Raw genomic sequence first — 20151 nt, forward strand, 5'->3', positions numbered from 1 at the left:
TTAAAAGAAGATTTGTAACCGTAGAAATTATCAGCCAATCATTTGTGTGGCGCTTTCTGTACTTACCATTTGGGCACCAGTACTGACGTGCTTCAATTGCATTTACTATGTACCAAGTGCTGGGAGGTTGTGTTGAAGTACTTACCATTTACTGTGTACCAAGTGCTCGGAGGTTGTGTTGAAGTACTTACCATTTACTATGTACCAAGTGCTGGGAGGTTGTGTTGAAGTACTTACCATTTACTGTGTACCAAGTGCTCGGAGGTTGTGTTGAAGTACTTGCCATTTACTGTGTACCAAGTGCTGGGAGGTTGTGTTGAAGTACTTGCCATTTACTATGTACCAAGTGCTGGGAGGTTGTGTTGAAGTACTTACCATTTGGGCACGAAGTTCTAACATGCTTCACCTGCATTTACTGTGTACCAAGTGCTCGGAGGTTGTGTTGAAGTACCCGTGCGAAATGAAACTGGGATATTCCAAGACTTTCTGTAATATCCTTGAATATCTCACGATATTCATCTTAGAACATCCTGCGATTTCCTAGGATATTCTAGATACAAGGTGTGAATTTTCACGGTAAATTTGGACCGATATTCCAGGATATTCTAGGATATCTCAAAAGGCATAGTCTTACTTTAAACAGGATTTTCTACGATATTCTGGAATATCCAATTGGATATAATGCGATTTTTTGGAATATGCATTAATGTGACAGGGAATGCATAGATGCGTTGTTCCTTTTGCGATAAAGAACGATATTCTTTGACAATATTGGATTTTCTTTGATTTTAGTGAATGCATAATCGGATTTTATAAGATTTTTCGGAATTGAAGGAAATTGTTATTGTTATTGACATATTGTCATTTTGCAGAATATTATACGCTTTTCTTGGATATCCGGTAATTTATTACAAATAGCTAGCAATATTTTCCAGCAAATAATTTTATTTTTAGAATACAGAACAAATTTACAATTATCTCAAAATTTGATAATCAACTTTATAATTTTCGGATACAACGTGAACAGTGACTTCTATAACGTTATAGAAATCAGCAAAAATCGTTAAAAGACAAAACCAAATTCGACAAAAAGTTGGTATATAAGGCAAGCTAAAATATCTCTATGATTAAAAAACCTACTTAAGCGGACATTTTACACCAACAATGGACATTTCACTTAGCTTTACTGAAGACTTTTTTGGTTTTGTCTTTTAAGGATTTTTGCTGATTTCTAATCTAATCTTCTCCTGGTCCATTTTCTCATCAGTCATTCCGTAATTTCCCCTCATTGCACCTGCAAAAATAATGATAGTTGCAGTTAAGTAAGTGATACCTTTCTGCATTTCTCGCACTGTTGTGAATTACCATAAATTATCTGCATCTTGTTGCTGGTCCTTCCCTTCCCCTTCAGTGTGCACCGCATGAGCTCTTCTTCGGTAAAGAGGTCTGACAGGAGCCTCTTCACCCCTTCCAGGGGCTTTGACAGATATTTAATTTTCTGCTTTTGTTGTGACTGTAAAGAATAAATTGAACAATTAATTGAAAACAGCTAAAATCGGTGTATAAGCAATCAGGCGTGTATATAGTCTATACGAGTTCTCTGTTCCGGTTAAATTGTTTGTTTTATGTTTTATCGACGTACCACTGGACTGGGCTGATCCTCTGCAGGAACATCTTTGTAAACCTATAAAAAATACAAAAAAAAAAAAACAATATTCTTTATGTGATAACAGCGGAGAGGACTATTACAATGTGCAAAAACCGCACAGTCACAGCCTTTAAAAAATCCAAAACTACTTGCTGATAGTGTTACATTCACTGCATTCGGCTACTAATATATGATACATAATTAACAAAATCATAAAATCCAAGCCGGGCACGAGAAAAGTACCGAATTTGAATTTGTGCCTAAATATTTCCTATGTTTGAGAGCCAAATTCCTCATATCCAGGGAGTGGATTCAGAATACCGAAGCCGCCGTAGTGATGGTGATGGTGATGGTGATGGTGATGGTGATGGTGATGGTGATGGTGATGGTGATGGTGATGGTGATGGTGATGGTGATGGTGAGTTTACACCGTGTGATTATGCTGAAGTTTTGTTTCTGTGGGGTTTACTTTATGTTATATGTTTCATATAGGTGTAGGGTCCATAGAAGAGTGCTCGATACACAGGGTATAGAGTTGGATATTATATTTATATATATTTATTCACTTATTTTATCAGTCTTTGTTCTTTAAAAAAAACAAATAAATAAATAACATGCCAAGCCCTTTTGCAATATCATTTTCTTAGAGGGCTTTCAAAACAAACACTTTCAAAACCAGACATAACTTAGAGATCATTATCTTATACCCACAAGAAAGATTTGCACCTGTCTTCTAGTACTTGATATTCATTGAAATTTAAGGCGCAGACTTCCTGTTATTATGTTAGCCTTTTTTATCTATCTTAAAAGCTCTTTTACAAGGATTTAAAGATCACCTAATCCTATTAGATTAAAGAGGTTCCGATATCTCAATAAATCTAACATAAGAACATATTATACTTCTGTGCGTATCTTTCATTTTTACTAGTGGGCGTGTTTTGTACATCAAGCACGAGGTCATAGCACACTATTGGAGTAAGATTTATAGAAATTTGAGGTGAGAGATTACGCATAATGCTAAGTAATGGTACACATTACCGACTCAGCAAAGCTCGAATTTTGCGCGGAAATTTAAAAATTGTCGCAAACAGGAGCCTTTACAATGTAGTCTTATCTATCACCTTTGTGGTCTAGCAAGAAAGATAACAAGTGTATGATTGGTCTACTTTTCGTAAAGTAGCCCCCCATAAACCTTATTTATGAAAAGAAACTAACCTATATCGAACATGTTATTTTTGTTAATTACCACTTGTGCGATTAGCGGATGAAGATATATATTATTACAGTTAGAAAGCTCTAGATGAGGCTCTTGATAGTCTTTTACTCATACACTAAAAGACAAACTTTGTTTATCATTTAAAATCGAGGGAAAACGCTAAGACTTTGCTTTATGGAAAATCCATGTTATTTTATTTCGGTTGGCGTTCACATTTTTCGTCGAGACAAAACCATGCGATCAACTTAATTCCAAATTAATTTCTTTTTTAATTTAACATTCCCTTCGCTTTCTTATTTCTTCCCGTGAATTTTAGTTATTTTGATATCCTAATAGTTTTACCTAAGGGTTGAAGATCGACCCCTCGAGTATTATTTACTTTTCTATGGCGAGTTATTGCTTCTAAGATTTTCCTGTGTTTTTTTTTTATGGAATTCAATGATTCAAACTTGAAAACACGTGTTTCTTGAGGTTTCATTTCGCCGTAATTTCAATAATCGTATTTAAGTCTGTTTTTCCATCCATTTTGAATGAAAAAATGGCGTTTTAGTATGCGATAGATTTTGTCGTTCTTACAAATTGCTACGAGAACGAATGACAATTTTTTTTCCATATTGAAGATTTTGCAGTAGCATTAAATCAGAGTGGCTGTTTGTCATCTGAAATAAATAACTAACCATTTGTTATTAATGTGATAAAGCCTAGTCACATGAAGTTTCCAAATTTCATTTTCAACATTAAAATTTCCTCATTAATTATTCCCCATCAATCAAGTCACATTTAAGAAGCTGTATAATGTAAATTGTGTTTCGGAACCATTATTCGGAATTTGTGTTAAGGAACCATTATACTACATGCCCATGTTTGTGAACATTACATATTGAGAAAAGAGATGAGCTGCTTAGCAATAATGCTATAGGCAACACATAAAGATTTGTTGGTTGAATGGTGTTCACTCACCCGGAATGACCATTAAGTACTGTACCGTACATGTAGGGCTTCAAATTGAGAGCTTGCATCGCTAGAACTTTCAGGTTTTTTACCTCTTGTTTAAGTTTAAGCACTTTGGACCAGACAAAAGCACTTAAAATTAAGCGCGTTTTGCCGGGACGATCGGGGTAATTACCGCCCGGGTCTACAGTATCCTTAAGTGTTTACTTTACGTTACTTCTAGGTATATAACATTACATTAACACTAATATACTATTTTAGCAAAGTATTATCAATTGTGTGAAGGTAAATTAACTAACAAAAACATTCACGTAAGGGATGCGAAGAATGCATTTAATATTCTGTGGATTTTCCTATTCTTATAATGTTACCTCGGTCAACGCTGTCGTTGCCTCCCTCAAGCAGCTCGTTTTCAAACTGCTTGCCTTGCGCTGTGAGTCTGAAATCCAAATAAAAAAACTGCAAGTCACTGTTGTACCGACCAAGTGATGGGCTCACTCATAGTACCTTTCACAGTTGTACGGCCCTAGAGGTGGGCTCCTATTGTCGTCCTATGACGTCCAACTGCTAATAATTGCTCCGAGTTTTAGCACTGAAGTCATAATACAGAGGTGCTGCACGCTCTTACTTCTTACGGCCCGTTACAAAATAGAACGAAACGCCGTCGAGGTCTACCGTCGCCCTGGGTTCAAATACTTCATGCTTTTATAAGAATGTACTCCGTAGTTTAGAACTGTAAAGCTGCTTGTGCTTCCAAACGTCCGCCACCAAAAGCAAGAGTATTTACAAATCACGGAGGAAAGAAATCCAAAATCGAGCCAGACAATGCCGCAAAAGATAATAGCATCGACGTTCCTCAAGAAACAAAAGCCAATGCGAATGTGAGCATGAGGAGAAATACCGTAGGAACTCAGACTGAATACCCGAAATATTCTCTGCGCTACCGTTGCTTAGTTCTATTATTATATTAGAGACCTTACGCAAGAACGGGACGGCATCAAGAATGGCGCGCGCGCTCACGAACTGCTCACACAACACGGCGTGTCGTCCGCGACGGCAAATCTAGAACGGCATTTTCCTATTTTCGCGTTCTACATGCGCTGTCAGGACGTCCTTGCGTAAGGTCTCTATTTTATAAAGTAAAACGATAAAAACAAAGAAGCCTAACTTCGACTTACCGAAGTTTTGCAACACTTCTGCCTCGTAAAGTCTTGGTGTGTTATCTGCTGCAATGCAATGAATACCACCGATACCAAACCACCCTGGCGCAAAACTTCACTTCCCCTGAGAACTGTTAACTCGCAACGATCCTCTGCGTTGTTCAGCCACTCCACAACAACAAATTTCTTGGAGATCATTTTGATTTGATCACTAAAATTCGATAAAATTCCCTAAAATCACGGAGATTCGCTAAGAAAATGCAACCGGTACAATCCAACGAGAACCAGTACAAGTCGGCGACATCCCAGGCAGCCAGCAAGGGGTGAATGACGTATGCAAAATAGCGGATTCTGATTAGGTGATGTTGATTACAGAACGTAAGATAGTGTCATAACAAGCCGCACGCTCTTAACAACGGAATTTTTGACCCCGGCCCCTGTGGAGATCGATGCTTTTTGAGCATCGATCTCCACGGGGAGCGTCGTAGGCTCGGCATTCCAGGTAACACTTCGATCAACTAATCTCAATACCTGTCAGAAGAATGACAACAATAAAAGCAAAATGCAAAAGTTTGTATCATTTAAGGGCTTGATTCACAATGTTGATATAAGTCTACAGCGGGCCGGAATTAATTTGGTTCTATATGATTATTTATGAGTTTCTTAATAACTGACCTTTACCCACGTGAACCTCGAAGGATATAGCGCAACATCAATCAGAGGGAGGAAATAACCGAGTGAACAATTAGCGAAAAAAGGCAAAATTTGACGGGACAGAAACACTCATCGGGTGATAAAAATAAGCAAAAATATAACTGGGCAAAAAACACTCGGGTGTTAATTAGCAAAAAAATATGACAGAGCAATTCTATGGCTATTCTATTCTATCAGGGGATCGCGTTTAAAACAAACAAAAAATATATTATGATCATTTTGAGATTCAATGTCCAATTCCACGGACGAATCACACCAGTTTTTGAAAAAAGCGCGCTGTTTTACTGTGTTTCAAACAAAAACTTGACTTTACTAATTTGTGTGTTATTTATAAGTGAAGTAGTAGGGTTTTGGCGCAGCTGGCGCAACTTTTTGATCACCCCAAATTTCATTCCAAAAATGGCGCAAAAGTCTCCGCACACCTCCGCCAAGCCTCGCGACCTGCGCATGCGCGAGCTTGCCAAAGATCTCTTGCACGACCACGCCCACCTGTCAATCACTTTGTCACGTGACGGCCACGCCCACCTGTCAATCATTTTGTCGAAAACCTGTCAATCACTTTGTCATGTGATAGCCACGCCCACCTGTCAATCATTTTGTCAAAAACCTGTCAATCATTTTGTCAAAAACCTGTCGATCACTTTGTAAAAAACCTATCAATCACTTTGTCACGTGACGGCCACGCCCACCTGTCAATCACTTTGTCACGTGTCGCGCCTAGGGGGAGCTCGAGAGGCTATTCTGGTCTAAAGACGAATGGGGTCATAGATAAAATGACATTAAAGACGGAGGTGAAGATTAAAAACGATGCGGCTACAGCCGGCGGTTGTCCGGTGCTGGAGGTGAATGTGAGTAACACTGCGGATGCGGGGCCTGAACACTGCTGTTGTGACGCTGATTACTATGAAGACTCAGAATACGGAAGCTTCGACCCCGTTGGGTTTGTGGCCGGAGCGGCGACAATTGTCCTCGGTGTTTTAGCAATGTTAGTCTCCATGCCACGGTATGGCGAAAAAAGATGGGTGAGATACTAGTCCACAGATGTGGTGTGGAGACTTTAGACCCCACCTAGGGGGAGCTCGAGGGGATAGCCTCTCAGCTTCACATCTGAAAAGCCTTTGAAAAGTGGTTTAAAGACATGAACAGTCTAATAAAATGGAGGAACGAACAGTTGAACGCACGGTTGAAGATCGGTCACCACCACCATATAATATCCCCGGCGGACCGGTGCCTGAGATTGACGTCCCCACCCTCATGCCGGAATTTGCACTGTTTGACCGAGCCCTCACCGAATACGAGACTAGTAGAGCCTCCTTGGGAGACGAGGATAGTAGTAACACCCTTTGCAATCATGACGACCTAGTCACAGAAGACGGGGTCACTAGTTGCTTAGAGTGCGGGGAACAGATGCAGCGCGTGATCGCGCACGAAAGGGAATGGGGTTTTTACGGACATTCCGACGGCAAACGGTCTTCGGATCCAAGTCGGGTCCAGGTACGTAGGTCTGAGGATAGAAATATTGACAAGGATGTGGAGAACATGGGTTTTAGCGGGGTAATTGTAGCCAAAGCTAACGAGATATACACTCAGGTGACGAAAGGCCAGATTTTTCGCGGCGACCCACGGAAGGCGATCGTCTTTGCGTGTATCTACTACGCCTACAAGATGTCTGGTAAGTGTCAGACACCGAAAACCTTGATGGAAACTTTTGGATTGAGCAGGAAGAGTTGCCTTAAGGGTCTAAAAATCTTCAGTATTAACATGCCTAAAGATTACTTACTACACGGAACGTCTCCCACCGTCGTGGACCACATTCGCGATGTGATGGATAGATTCTCGGCGTCCCCCGCACAGAAGGGAGAGGTGGTCCAGCTCTACTACAGATCTAAGAACCGCTCGTCTGAGTTGAATCGCGCTCGCCCACAATCCTTTGCGGTCGCTTTAACCTATTACTGGGTACGGCTAAAGGGGGTCGATATTACACTTAAAAAATTCTCCGAAAGGACGGGCGTCTCCGAGTTAACCATCAGTAGGAAAGCGAGAGAAGTGGCCACAGTCCTGGGTACGCCTGGTGTGGTATGATATTTCCTGATTTCCAGAGAAATCAGGATTTCCAGAAAACTGTCAGTTCGGAGTAGATGTGAATTAACACGTCTAAAAAAATTCGAAAAAAGTGGTTTAAAGACGTGGATGTAATAACAAAATGGATATGCAAAGTGCTGGAAGTCTTACAAATCTCACCGTGGAGGATCAAGCCGCCACCTTAGCGAGGTGGGGAGCCGCAGACTTTGACGCCGTTATGGAGCGCGCGGCGTGGGAGGGGTGCGTCGAGACCGTGAGGTTGTGTAAGAGTTGGGGTGCGACGGATTTCGAAAAGCCGATGGTCAGGGCCGCAATGAACGGCCACACCGAGATCGTTAAGATGTGTTGTGAGTCGGGCGCCTGTGACTTCGTGTATCCAGCGTCCATGGCCGCGAAAGGCGGGCACGTAGAGGTTTTGAAGGTGATGGGTGAGTATTGTGCCGACGGAGGAGAGGCCATGACTGAGGCCATGGGTGCTGCGGCGGCGGAAGGTCAGGTGGGGGTTGTTGAGTTGTTGATAGATCTAGGTGCCGATGTCGATGTCGGTTGGGCCACCGCCGAGGCGGCGTACAATGGGCACGTTGAGGTTCTAAAGCTGCTGAGAGAAAACTTCAGCGAGTTTGATCCGGACTGTGCTATAACACCGGCCACCGAATCTGGAAACCTCGAGATTGTGAGGTTTTGCTTGGAGTGGGGCGCGACCGATCTCGTTGTACATATGAGTTACGCGCGATTCTTGGGTCTACACGAAATTGTCGCGGTGCTACGTGCGGCGTGGAGGTGGGGTCTCGTGCATGAGGAGCTCCCGGAGAAGCTACACAAGGTGAGATTCCGTAGAAAGCTGGAGGACGAACTAATGCCAGTAGCTTGGCATCCTGACAGGTTTTGGGATTGGTGCATGGATGAGCAAGAGAAGGAAACGTTGGAAGAGTGTTTCGCCAGGTAGACGTCGGCCGGCTAGGAGGGTGAGTATCGAAGCGTAAAAAAATGAAAAGTGATTTAAGGACATGACCGGTTTGATAGAAATGGAGAACCAAACGGTGAAAGACTCGAAAGTATCCCCCGTAAAGCGAACAACGGATTATAAGTGTCTTCATGGCAGAGTGAAATATTATTGCAAAGATTGTCACGGATCGCAAATCTGCCCTCACAACCGGAGAAAAACGCGATGCAGAGAATGTAACGGCGGTAGCATTTGTGAGCACAGACGAGCAAGATATGTCTGTAAAGACTGCGAGGGGAAAGGGATGTGTGAACACGGCAAACAGAGACCCTTTTGTAAGTTATGCGGAGGGTCTCAAATATGCGAACACGATAGACAAAAACACCATTGCAGAACGTGTAACGGAAATTAACATTGACCCACTCAGTTTTGTAACGCGTCTCACGTTACAAAACACATACATTCCTAATCACCCTAACAACTAGCGATTCTGAAAATAGGTTTCGTATTTACATTGAGAGTTCGCGGTCGCCAGGGTGGTCTGGTATGCACACGTGGACAGGTATTGTCTTCTTGCGGTACGTCACATCCGTCCACATGCACCCCGCATGTTACCGGAATAGATACCAAGCTAAACCAGCCGTAAAGGCTGTGATCGTGACAAGGTTATTTTCGTGCTGCGTGTTCGTGGGTTTAATCACGTCCGGCTTTGGGTTAGTTTTCGCCTCCGGTTCCGGTTTGTGAGCCGTGACTGACTCGGTATGAGGTAATACAATCTTTGAATGACCCATATTATGTTTTGGGATCGTTTTTATCTCGTTATTTATCGGATTCAGCCCCAGTTTCATATCAGTGGTGGCTTTTTGTAACTTGTTATTATAGCCAACGATCGAAGTGTTGTTATTTATCACAAGATACGATGGACTTAACCAACAGCCGAGGGCGAAAGCCAGGTCTAGTTTTTGTCTCGCCTGTTGTAAAGCAAACTGATACCGTTGTATACTTTTCGATATACTGTTTTCCACCACCGCGCTTTCAAAGAGTTTCGTGAAGACCTGTTTCGTTTCCTGAGCTGAACCGCTATCACCGACGATTGACGACCGGGTCTGAACTTGCGCGCCTAGAATACAGTAAACAAAGGCTTCGATGCTCTGGTTTATCCTAGACAACCCAGCTTTGGTTAACCCCATTGATTTTTCCGGAAAGAACCACTCATACTGAAACCCAGTTCTAAGGTCTTTCAGGTACTCGATCTCAAAGTGATTCATGTGTTCGTGGTCGCTTTTGGCAGCGTCCCATTCGTCGTGTAATTGATCAATGGTGCCATAAGGCTTATACTTGTCGTTAGAAGATGACAAGCCGTGATAATCATAATTATAAACGTTCCCTAACCCACGATTTATCGGTCCGAGGAACCGGAAATCGTCACCAGTTCGGAATTCTGTTCTTAGTTTTTGGTAAGCCGCTTCGCTGTAAAAGTTTTTATTCCAACTAAAGAGCCTATCTTTTGGAAGAGGGCATTGTAGCTCGTTTAATATTCGTCTGATAGTGAAAATGATGTGGAATCTGTAGAACGACCCAACTTGAGAGTCGTCAATCATGTCACGCGTCACACCACATCCAGCAGTAGCGCAAAACATAGCAAAATTTAAGGCTTGACTCCAATAACTGAGGTTTGAGGCGTCGAGCCACCTACTAGCCTCCTTTGCTGTTCTGAATACTAGCAAGCTGTCGGTGAATATGTCCCTAAAAACAAAGTGTGTCTTCAGCTTTGGTGTTATAAAAACATCGAAAGAGACGTAATTATTTCTCGTAGGGTTTTCGTCCCACGGCAATATCTTGTACTCTGCACGCGCGTCTAGTCTGTATTGTTTTGGGAACCCAAACAGTTGCTGGATCGTTTCCTTGTATGCTTGTGTGTCGTCGGCGACTAGAAAATCCTGGATATTCTCAGGTTTCCAGCTATTACCAGGGAAGTGATATAACGTTTTGACTAGATTCCCATTCTTGTCGAATGGATCGTATTCGTCCCCGTTGAAAACGAATTGCACATTGCCGTGCTCGTCGGCAGAGAACCTGAAGCGTGAGTAGTAGGGGTACCTTTTCACAAATTCTGTAAACTTCATCTTATATGACATATAAGATGTTTTTAAATCAGTCCTTTACGCATCTCAATTCATAGATCCATCCAACGGGAGTTCTCTCGTACAGAAATTTCACCGAGCGGGTCGACTCGCCAGGTCTTTCAAAATCTCTTCTCTTACTGTTTCCCTCAGCTTGGTGATGTTTACGTTTTTTTCGTCCTCTTTTCCTGACTTTTGACGAATCTGAAGCTTTAGAGCCTCAAACTTATCCACCTCATTCAAGATCAATGAAAACTCTTCATCTGATATTTTGTTGTCTTTCAAAGCTTTAGAAACTAAATCACGTATGCTATTCACCTTTGCCCCTGCCATCGCCACCGTTTGGTCGTGCTTAGAGACTTTTCGCGACAGTCGTTTAGAAACCGCCGCACAGCCTACAGACGTAAGACCAAAAACACCAGCCAAAGCACCCAACGGAACTCCAACGACGATACCAAAACCTGACAGAGAAGTTCCTAAACCACCAGACCCAAGAATGACGGACGCGAGTCCTAAGCCCACACTTACCTTTGAAAACACGCTCTGCGCTCGTTTATACTTTTTCCTCACGTTCTCATAATGTTTGACTTCCTGCTCCAAACTTCCCAAAACATCGTGGATCTTTTGAAGTCTGAAGTTATCACCCGAGGGGCTGACCCCTCGGGGTACGTTCGGGTAGATTGAGTTGTACTCTTCCATAGCTTTATTATGGGGAGAGTTTATTCTTTAAGTGATTTCTAAAATTAGACGTATCGGGTAGAGACCGCGCTCTATTGTGTTTCCGTCACCGCCCTTTATACTAAGACGGAGACTACTCACGTAACCGACTGATGTGGTGCTAACCCGTACCGGATCGCTTGGATTGAGGTATATCTTTCCTTCATCAAGCTCTACACTTGCTAGGACTTGTGAGGGCGCCCCTTGTTGGAGGGAGTCAGACGCGTTCACAAGATCGCAGTGGATAAAAATAGCCTCGTGACCTATCATCTTTATCTCGTGGCGAGTGTTTGCTTCCAGCTCCCTGGTCTTGAGTCCTAACAGGCAGGCGAGCGGCTCATTCAACACGACGTTCCGATGAACTTCGAGTGACGAGTCTCTAATAGATACTGACTTTTCACCAAGACGCATACCCCCATCTATTTGAAGTTTTAGCGTCTCAATCGTATACTGCCCCGCGGGGATCCTGAGGATAATGTTCTCACCGTCGGAGACCGTTCCCTCGCTTGAGAGACTGTTACAACGATTATGAAACGCACATCCTCGCAGCGCGATAAACCGCGGCTTTTCAATAGGGTGTTCTAAATAGACGGTAAAGTCACCAACGTTCCCTTCAATGTAGAGTAATACCATTTGTTATGATTTCCGTCTCCTTTTAAATCGTTCTACGAAATACAGGACGACAGCGACGATGAGAAGCCATGCGTTTTTAGCTAAAAAGCCTACGACTTCACCCGCCGTTCTAAAGATGAAACTGGCTATCGCACCAACCATTCCTGGGAGTATTTCTCCTAGTTTCTTGCCTATTGTTTTAAGACCGTCTCCAACGCCTTTTGCAACACTTGTCAAACCCGTCTTCAGGTTAGAGACAATAACACCGATAACAACGCCCACAGCGGTAACGACAGCAGCGACTGTAAATCCGTATTTCTTAAAAATCGCTTTGACACGATCTTTCAACGACATTCTCTCTTCAAGATTTTCTCTCTCCAATTGATTCTCTTCCAAAGTCTCATCTATGACAGAATTTCTTTCGCTGAGCTCTTCATTTTTACGATCTATAGCTCTTAGTCTTTCTTGGTTAGTTGTTTCACTTCGTTCCTCATTATTTTTTCTCATTTGCTCGGTGTTTCTCTCTTCTTCTTCTCTGAGTGTATTACCTGTAGCGTCTAGTTCATCGAGTTGAATCTGAATTTGCTTGTACTTTCCGGATCTGATTTTGTCGTCAACACTCTTCCGCACCGTTCTATCCTCATTATACAACCTTTCTGGTCTAGTCCAACCACCTTTTCTCGCAGAATAGAAGGAAATGAATTGTTTCCCTCTTTCATCCGTTGAAATCTGAACTAAATTTTCATCAAGATCTGGATATTTCGATAACAAAAGGTTTACCCTAAGTGTGTCCGTTGAAGAAGAACCTCCAATATTCTGTAACTCCATGTACTCGGGGACATCCCTCCCGGGGTTTCGTGTTTTCCATAAGTCGGTCAACCTCCTAATCACATAGCTTGCACCTCTACCAAATCTGTTTGAAATCCTTTCATTCCATGATTCTCTTCCCTCACCATCGTTTGGAATAAGAGAGTCATAATCTTCGTCTACAGTAGTATTCAAATCTTCTCTACCTTCTTCTGTTGTGGGATCAAAATCTATATCCATTTCTTATTTTGTTTGAAAATAAGAAATCTTTAAGTCGTGCCGGCTCATATCCACCTACTCGCTACATAGCCAAGGGCTAACATTCCACCTCCAACATATGCCATCTCTCCCATCTTTTGGTTGCTACTTGGTCTGTAGTAATCTGAGAGCTCAGGCTCTTTCAAATCAAAATCTGGATGTGTTTGAGCGTATAGTTTGAAGGCCTCATCCGTCTCTTTATTGTTCCCATCCGCACGAACTTTATTATTATATTCTTCCTCCAACCAATCCTGGTATTCCTGTCTTTTTTTCTGCCAATCACCCATTGCTTGTTGATACTTTTCAAGCGCTTTATCGTGTCTTATTTTTTCTTTATCAACATGAGTAGCGTCAGAAGATAAGTATCTCGCTAGGTAACTCCCTCCAACGAATGCCGTCGCATTAAGAATAGCTCCACCAATCATAAATGCTATACTCGCCATTTATTAATCAATCTATAAGATCTTTAAGTCGCCTACAGCGGTTTTGGCAAAATCTTTTGTGTTTCCAGATAATCTTTCAGATACATACTACCGGACAGGACAGCAACCCATTTAGCGTAGTTTGTAACACTTGACGAAGGGTCGCTGATGAATGACTCTTTCATAGCCTTTTTAGCAACATAACCCATACCGGCGGCTAATCCGATGATGACTGCTGAGTCGGTGATCGTTTTCACAAGTTTGTTTTCAGTTGACATGATTTTATTTATTACAGATTCAGATAATCTTTAAATCACAACATTCCTATTTTTGGCGTCGCGTTCGGGAGGCTAGCCCCTCGGGCGGCAGGCCTCTCGAAAGTTACAGTCTCGTTGGCGTTGATCTTGGGCGTCTTTTTGTAAAAACGCATATACATATCCAATGCGGTGAGCCCTATTCCGACTAGAGCCAGTACAGTTGTAAACGATAGCTCTGGAATCCAAGCGTCCGAGAGGCTATCCCCTCGAGCTCCCTCTTGGTGGGGTGTCTCTGCTCGTGCAGCGTCTTCTGAACTCGCCTCCGCCTCGCGTTTCATCTCCCTAGCAAGTGCTTCTCTACACCTCCTATTATATTCGGCAACTCTCTTACCAGAAGCGACTTTTGTAGGATCTTTCTCCTTAACGGCACTCTTCTTCCTGGGGGGAGGGTCCTTTGTGATTTGCTCAACCTCTTGATTTTCGTCAGACATGATTCTTTACTCTGGATAAAGAATCTTTAAATCACATCATGCTCAAGAGCTTGCTCAGTTGTGCTCAAGAGCTTGCTTAGACGTGCTCAGGTGTGCTCAAGAGCCTGCTTAGTTGTGCTCAGGTGTGCTCAAGAGTTTGCTCAGTTGTGCTTGAAACTTCTTGAAGTTTGTTGGAAGTCTCCTGTGAAGGTGTTAGTTTAACATGCTTAGCGACCCGAAAGAGGGCACTAGCAAGTGCTACCATCCTTCCTCCCTTCAATACCAAGAGACCTGCAAAGTTTGACAATTCGCGTTTAACCAACTCGTCGTTCTGTAAGTCTTTGCTAAGCGCTTCGGTGTCATCTACAGGAACCACGTAGGAAATGACTTGAGACACCACTTGAAGTGCTGATTCTACTAATCCATCAGTAACTTGCTTGCCTAAGACAGTCTGGTAGCGAACAAAGTATTTCTCGACGTCTTTCGCCGAGAGCTTCTTGATATCACCAAGACTCATACCGACACCAAGAAATTCCTTCGTAGTCCCAAGAGATGCGAGAATAGCCAGCGATTCTCGTTTGACTTCAACATCATCTTCGGGAGGCTCGCCCTTCGAGCTAGCCCCTCGGGCTCCCTCAGACTCGGGTTTCTCTTCCATGTAATCCTCGACGCTTGCCATCTTATTTTGTAAGTAGACCAAGATGTTTTTAAACCACTTCGAGGGGCTGGCCCTAGAGCTCACCGCGTGGCAGGAATCTCCAAATAACGTTGGAATGGATGCCGTAGACAGAAACAGAGTCTGGAATACTTTTCAGTTTTCAGCAGTTCTACGAACTTTTTACGAGTCTCGACGTCTAAATCACCTCCATAATCTTCAAACAGTGTTTTGGTGCCAATTTGAGATGGATTATGGAATGTGACCACACAGGCGACGTTATCACGGAAGGGCTTTGCTATGGATGTTAATTGTTGCGTCAATACCCACACTGATAATCCTTCGTGTCTCCCTGAGAACGCTAGATTGATAAACTTGTTCGAGCGTTGCTTTAGATCTTTCGATACAGCACAGTCATCCAAAACGAGTAACGTATTTGTACCAGAAAATAGCACCGCACAATCTGTTAGTAACTCGTTAATCTCATCGGTGTTACTAGCATCCGGCGATAATACCAAGAAACGTTTATCTCCGTGAGCAAATCTACGATAGGACTTGTTTTTCGCATAAGTCGGACAAATCAACACAATGTATTCAAACACATGCCGGAACGGCCCTCGGAGCTGTTCCGTGAGGTACTTTGTCTTCCCACAATTAGTAGGTCCTGTGATAATACAATGAAAAGGAACTTTTTCCCGTAATTCTTCCATTCTTTTTGTATTATCACACAAGTCCTTTTTAATACATGATTGCTCTCAAATTCGAGTTCATAACCTCCATCAACGCGTCGGCTACTACAAACATGTAGCAGGTGATGTTTCCCGTTCCTCCAACTTTTCGTTTCATTTCTAGTTTTACTCCGTCCCGCGTGTTGTTCAAGACCAGACCTCCTCCGTGAATGCTGTTATCTGGATGTGCCCTCAAGTCGACCCACAGAGCAAACTTGTTATTAGCGTAAAAATCCTTTTGCTTAACACCCTCTCTACCGAAACGTTTCTTTACCGACTCCCAGAGGTCCGGCGGTGTCATCCCCTTGGAGTAGAGACGGTTTGGCATGCCATCCACATTAATGTTGATCGATGTGATACTTGGATTGACAAACTTTTCGGAATCCCTTGCTCCTCCTGTGTAGCTCTCTGTGAACAGACACAATATCCCTGTCATTGACCTCCTCGGCAGATTAATGTGCTCGTTTATGACACCATCATTAGGTTTGGAAATGGTGAACGTTTTGTGGAGAATGACGTTCTCGTAAAAGAATCCTCTACCAACCTGATAAGCCGACAACGCCTCACGAGCCAAGTATTCACTTGAGATGCAAGCATATTCCAACTCGAGGTTTGTGATTGTGTACGTTGGAGTCTTGACCGTGTCAGCATAAACAACGACGTCGGAAACTGGGGCTAGAGTAATTTCAAAGATTAGCGGATGAGGTAACGCCTTTGGATAAAAGACCCCATGCTCGCCGAGAATAGGATGGTCGAGTGGAATGCAGTACTTGGTGTTGTGAACTGCTGCAAGAGCTACTTCCTTAGCATCTGATGTCGCTTTGTCACCTGCATTTGTCCTGAGCTTCCTCATGTTTTCAGAGGAGATACCTTGTTTTATTCTATCCTCACGATCTTCAGCTTGTAAGTATAAGTCGTGATAGGTTTGGAAGAGATCGTATCTTTGAGTATCCTGTAGTGTTTCTCCACCGAAAAGAATCTTGAGCCTTGACACTAGGTTCCGGCCAACGTTGTTGACGAGAGTATTATTCGCGTGTCCTGTGACGTTTAAGTCAAATAGTAAGGATACACTACCTGGAACAATCACTACATTTTCAGCAAGTTTTGGAATATTTATATAGAGGGTTTCTCCAGGACTTGCCGATGAGGGATTGAATGTAATCCGATTCAGCGACGATTCCGCTTTCAGGCCGAAGGGTTCCCGTGGGATCCTGTTTGGGTTAATTTTTTCTGATATCGCTTGTGCCATCTTTTATTTTAAGAAAAGAGAGATAATCTTTAAATGAGTAACGAAAGCAGGTTATCAAAAATATACTATTCCACCGATGGATACTGGAAAGGGTATTCAGCTATTTCTAAGTTAGCTAGTGTCGCTAAAGTCAGTGAAGCCGAGGCTAAGAGGTGGTTTGAAAAACAGGCGTTGTGGCAGATCTATCTCCCAGCTCCAAAGTATGTCCCCAGACCGCATTGGACTGTGAATAAACCTAATCAGATTCACCAAGCCGATCTGTTGTTTATGCCCCACGATAACGTAGGCAGAAAAACCTACCGTTACGCGTTGGTCGTGATTGATATTGCCTCGAGATATAAAGATGCAGAAGCACTGACTACCAAGGATTCGAGTGGAATTGCTAAAGGGTTTGAAAAGATATACTCCAGAAAACTTAAATGGCCTCATACGGTGATTGTCGATCCGGGGACAGAATTTAGGGGAGAGGTAACGAAGATTATGAAAAAGAAGGGTGTCACCATCCAGCGAAGCGAGGCTGGGAACCATCGCGCACAGGCTTTTGTCGAACGCGCCAATAGAACACTGGCGGAGAGGTTGTTTTCTCATCAGTATGCTCAAGAAATGATTAGCGATGATCGGTCCAGAGTTTGGGTGAAACGATTGCCAGATGTTTTGAAAACTCTGAATAGTCAACCCATAAGAATTACTGGCAAAGAGCCTGCAAAATCTATTGGTTTGAAAGAGGTTGATATTGATCCTCCAACGTATAAGCGGCCTGTTGGACTTGATGAAGTTAGACTACCACCAGGGGTTAGAGTTAGATATCTATTAGCTCCTGGAGAAGAGGAAGGAGGTGAACGCAGACGAGCCACAGATCCTATTTGGAGTTTAAAAGTGTTTGATCTATCACGCAGTGTTGTTTCAGTTGGACAGCCTGTGTTGTACTACCTCTCCGAAGGCGCTCCAAGGAGGTCGTTCGTTAGGGAAGAACTTCAAGTCGTCCCTGAAGATACTGAGCCACCACCTAATAGCGTTCTGAAATGACCGTGAGCGAAGGTGTGAATACCATCATCACAGATGACCCGTTTATCATCCTCATGAGATAGAGCGACCTTGTTCACCGTTTCAGTGTAAACATCATGCTTATGACTTCTGATGACATTCATAAGTCTCATCTGAGGTTTCTTACCAAATAAGCAATCCTTGTAGTCATCGAAACCGATGCTCTTCTTGACGACTGCTCTCTTGACGCCCTTGCATTTCTTTTCTTCTTTACCTTCATCCATCTTGTACGAGTAAAGTTTGGCCCTCAGTCCTACAAATTCTGTGATTTGCTGACCCCCAGCCTCATCTTTAAACATTCCGATGACTTTCTTGTTCACACCCACCTCAATACCAGATGGGTGACCCTTCGGAAAGTTGCTGGTGTCGAACATGGACCTCACATCCCCGCTGATGTCCTTGTAAAAGTCTTTCGTCTCGATCTCATACATCAGGCTGTCAGTATCAGTGAATAAGAGCTTTGCATCCTCGCCGTACTTAGGCTTGACGAAGTTGTAGTGGAAATCGTACATGAGCGTCTTACTCAGGTCCAGAATGGACATGCCCAAGTAGACAGGCTTGTTGAAGATCAGCTTTGTCTTCTTCATGTGGATGGCGGCTAGATTCTCGCAAAAGATGGTGCGATGTTGATAGTTCGGCTTTGATATGAGCTTCTTGGCCTGCTTCTCGTCCGTCACCAACCGAATGTCCACCCTGTTCCTAATGTTCTCCATAGTCTTACCAAAGACGGAGTTGTTCATTAACTTGAAAAAATCTTTCTCAAAATCGTTTGTCGCCTTGGCTCTCAGATCGGTGTTCAAGTCAATGTAGGGCTCCAGCCAAGCAGACTCCTCAAAAGTGACACCCCTGTGAATCTTGGTGACTTTTAGCCCAAAACTCACGTAAAGTCTCAGAGTCTCATGGTGGATAACGTACTTTGTCTTGTCGTTAAGGTTGGGGACCAACTTGTCCACATTGCCTAGCCCGATAGATTCCGGGGCTAGTGGGTAATCGTTGTGTAAGTCATGTAGGTGGTGAGGGTACTCCAAGTCAACCTCCAGAATGCATGGGCGGTCTCTCCAACCTGACAGCTCTTGGTCACCCATCCACCTGAAACCGTGAGTCGGTAAAGGGTTGCTCATCGCCCAGCCATACAAATTGTTAGCATCAAGGTAGGTGATATATTTTGTGGGTAGGTCAGGGTCATACTCCTTCATGTAAGGGTTATTTGCCTCCCCATGTCTGTTGCTTATCATGGAGACACCCCCACGGACGCCCTTCTCAATCATGAGCAACATGTCATAGTCCGTCAGAAGCTCTAGCCTCACCTTGGTGGTCTTCAAGGCTGCATCCCAAGCCAGCCCTGGCGCTGTGTAGTACCAAGCGGGGTCCAGACCGTAATTCTTGAGACAAACGTCCCTAAAGTTCTCGAAAACGTCAGCTAAAAGCAACACATCCGACTCTAGGTACAGATTGTGGTAATCCCTCATGGTCCCCATCCCAAAGACCTCCCACACTCTCCGCGCGTGCAGGTGATCCTCCTCCGATATGTCGGTGTCGTTGAGTTTGGAGTGGAATGCCTCTCTCTGTGGGAGCTGTGTTGCGTCGAGCTTGCTAAAGCCGTCGAACCAGTCGTAAGGGAAAACACCCTTCCTCAACAACAGCTGGAGCTCCTCCCCCTCATAGTACTCCGCCAGGTTTTTGAAGCACTCCCTTGACATATTACCCACTAGACTGTCGAGACTGGCCGACATAAACCTGAAACTGTCGATAAATCTGATATCACGTTTAACATCAATCTTGTTGCCCTCCTTGTTCGTGAAACTGTCGACTACAATCTGTTTTGTGAAAGAAATATACTTTTCCTCGTTATTAGGTATACAGTTTATTTTACCTTCCGATGTACCAAGGTTCTTGATAAATAGATGGCTGTCGTACCCAGACAGATTGTGAAAGATAACAGGAAAGAACTTTGGAATTTTGTGATCTAAGTTGCATGCGTTGTGAGCAGCACCTCTGTACTTTCCGGTGAGGTGGCAATGGTCCAAAACCTTGTCTTCCCCTAATTCACCCTCACAGATGTGGCAGTGAGTGGCGTCGTTATAGGCGATTTTGT

The 20151-nt window shown here is 43.4% G+C and overlaps 1 protein-coding gene and 1 long non-coding RNA gene across 4 annotated transcripts in view; both read right to left on the reverse strand.

Moving 5' to 3' along the window:
* Nucleotides 1–20151, reverse strand: part of LOC116609462 (sushi, nidogen and EGF-like domain-containing protein 1) — a 31535-nt gene that overhangs the window by 4252 nt on the left and 7132 nt on the right. The gene's annotated exons all lie outside the window — the stretch shown is intronic.
* Nucleotides 890–6021, reverse strand: LOC125560628. Its single transcript, XR_007306701.1, has 5 exons — nucleotides 4994–6021; nucleotides 4187–4254; nucleotides 1643–1684; nucleotides 1366–1513; nucleotides 890–1294 (listed from the first exon to the last, which is right to left on the reverse strand). It is a non-coding gene; the product is annotated as an uncharacterized LOC125560628 (long non-coding RNA).

This window comes from Nematostella vectensis, chromosome 15 (genome assembly GCF_932526225.1).
Source record: "Nematostella vectensis chromosome 15, jaNemVect1.1, whole genome shotgun sequence".
Taxonomy (NCBI): domain Eukaryota; kingdom Metazoa; phylum Cnidaria; class Anthozoa; order Actiniaria; family Edwardsiidae; genus Nematostella; species Nematostella vectensis.